This window comes from Belonocnema kinseyi, chromosome 6 (assembly GCF_010883055.1).
Source record: "Belonocnema kinseyi isolate 2016_QV_RU_SX_M_011 chromosome 6, B_treatae_v1, whole genome shotgun sequence".
Taxonomy (NCBI): Eukaryota; Metazoa; Arthropoda; class Insecta; order Hymenoptera; family Cynipidae; genus Belonocnema; species Belonocnema kinseyi.
In genome coordinates, this window is record NC_046662.1 from 84,758,471 (window position 1) to 84,761,403 (window position 2,933).

Sequence of the window (2,933 nt, forward strand, 5' to 3'; positions counted from 1 at the left end):
TCACCTCCTTGGTTTTAAACTTTAATTTTTTGTACAAAAACTCAGTTTTGTTGTTATAAATTAATATTTATCTGAAAATTGCACTATTCCATTTGTGGTTCGCAATTTATCCTCAATAAGTTGATAATTTAAGTATTTGATAGAAATTAATGTATTTTATTGAAAAATCGTCTTACTGGTCAGAAAGGTAATCTTTTTATTGAAAATTCAATATATTTCGACCTCAAATCTTGTCAAATTGGAATGTTTCATATTGCATTCAGTATTGAACAAGCATTAATTAATTTTCTATATTTTATTAGAATTTTGGACTACGTTACTTTTCGGTGGGAAGGTGGGTCAAAATCACCTAAAATTCGTAACGTAGTTTATGGATAACCCGTAATCCGTTAAATGTTTTCCCCTATATGATATACTATTTGAATTTTTCTTCTAACTTTGATTCAAATTCGATTGAATCAAACCAGTTTTGGTTGATTCAACAAAATATTTATTTGGTCCAGCCAGGTTTTTTGGTTAAATCAACCAAACACTCAATCTACTAAAAGATTTGGTTGAAGCAACTACAAATTTTTTTGGTTCTGGCCAAGATTTTGTTTTCCATAAAATAACCATATTCTAGTGTAGAGCTAATAATAAATTTGTTTATTCAATCAAAACTTTTTCTAAGCGTGAATTTATCATGTTTTTTTCGTTTGCTCCTTAGTTAACATTAAGGGTGTTCTCCACAGGGTATTTATTTTGTAACTTATGCGCATGTACAATGATAACTTGATTATAGAATTATGTCGGAATGTGGAGTCGAATTCTCGTGAGTATCGCGCGTACGTGCACGTAATGTCAAAACGGTTGTCAAGCATGAGGTGACCTTACGTCATATGAAGAGAGAACCTGATTGGCTAATCGAGGGACGAGCCTCCGTCAGGCCTCTATGCATTCTGAATGACTCACATTCAGCTGTTCTGTTGATCTATCATCCACTAAAATGCCGTAGGCGTCTCTCTCTCTCCCTGCCTCCCTCTCGCGCGCGTGTTCTCTCTTTCTCTCTCTCGCTCGCTCCCTCCTTCCACCCCCCCCTCTCTTTCTATCTCTGCCTAACTCTTCCTACTCTCTCTTTCTCTCTCCCTCTCAACGGGATTTTCAAGCAAACATAATTCTTAATCATATATTCATGTATGCGCTTATACCACACAAATCTGCTCGTCATCATCCAGTGATAGAGTATCTAAATAAAATTCCTAGAAATTATTGCATCTTAAGATACCTTCCTCATTTTTTATTGCTTTATGATTTACATTTTATATTTGGTGGCCCCGCGGCCTAAAATTATTACTGAGGGCACACTTTTATTAACTCCCCGACTTCCTGTGAGCGAGAGAATTACGTATTTTTAAACTACATTTATATCCGGTACAAAAAATTCAAATTTACAAAATCTGGACGCTATACGCTACCGTCGGAAATTGTCAGTACGGCCAGCGCGAGTAGTATGAACGAATCACTGTTGACTGTAAAAGTTGATTGCGGATTACTCGTTCAAAAAAGGAGCGAGACAATTGTTTAAAAACCGTTAAAAAGCTTATAAAATTCTGCGTCGAGGGACCTCTAATAGAGATATTTTTGACTTTTTGAAGAAAATAGACCACGTGAGAAGTTTAAAAAATGCAAGAATTTCGCGTATTTTGTACCTCGACTTCAACTTCTGGCAAAAACTAAAAAAGTTGTAGCAAAATTCTTAAATTCATACCACACAGTGTTTGACTTCTTATATTTAATTTATGCCAGTACAACTTAAAAAATCATTAAGGGTTCTCAAAACGGTTTTTTAAATTTATATTTCAAGAAATTTGAAAGGAAACAATATTTTAATAAAGAATTTTTCTCTCAAGTTTGTTCTTCTTAATATTATAAAGAAATTTAATAAAGAAATGCATTTTTCCACAGAAAATTTGATTTTTTCTGGAATATTTTTTAGGAATCTCATAATAATTTTAATTGGGAACCTTATGATGATTTTAGCAACATATATAATTATTTGTTAAATTTGATGTTTTTTTAAAAAATGCATTATTTGATCATTTTTAGACAGAAAAACTCGAGTTTTTTCATGGCATTCCTTTTAATTGGGAACTGTACAATAATTTCAGCAGCATTCACAAACAGTTGATCAATTTTATGTCTCCTTTGAACAAATTTAACAAACAAATGCATTATTTGCGCATTTGTCGGAAAAAAAGTTTGTTTTTTCAATCTGTATAATTATTTTATTCTCGCTAAATCTGAATTAACTGAATTTAACTAATTATCAGTCAAATTTGAATAATTGTAGAAGCAAGAAATCAGTAACTGATAATTGGTCAAAAGTAAATAATTGAATTCGTTACTTTCGTTTAACCAATTTAATTCGTCAAACTCTAGACGTGGCGCGCCACCGGATGCCATGGTGGACGGTGGCGAAACTACTAATTGTTTAGTCAAAACCTAACAATTGGGTAGTCAAAATATCCTAATTGATTGGTCAAAAATAAGACGCTTTCAAATACACCAAGAAAAAAAATGAACAAAATGCAATGATTATAAAACAAGTTTCGTGAAATTCACGAGAATACTATTAAGGTTAACTGAAATTTAAGTTGATTTAACTAGATTCTCAGCAAATTTAACTAAATTGTATCATAGTCTTTGTATTTAACTTTGTTTCCAGTGTAAGAAAAATAGCAAAGTTTTATATCTCTAAAAATTTTTAAAGTAATAACATCAAAAATATAAAGTGAAAAATGTTTATTTCTAAGACAGCAATTTAAATCGTCTTTTAAATTGCACAATGAGATTTATTTTAATACGTGGCTCTTATCGGAGCGAAGAAAATTAATATTTATTAAAGAATAAAAGTACAAATTAGTGAAACCTTTTTTTCAAAGCAAAAATCCCCT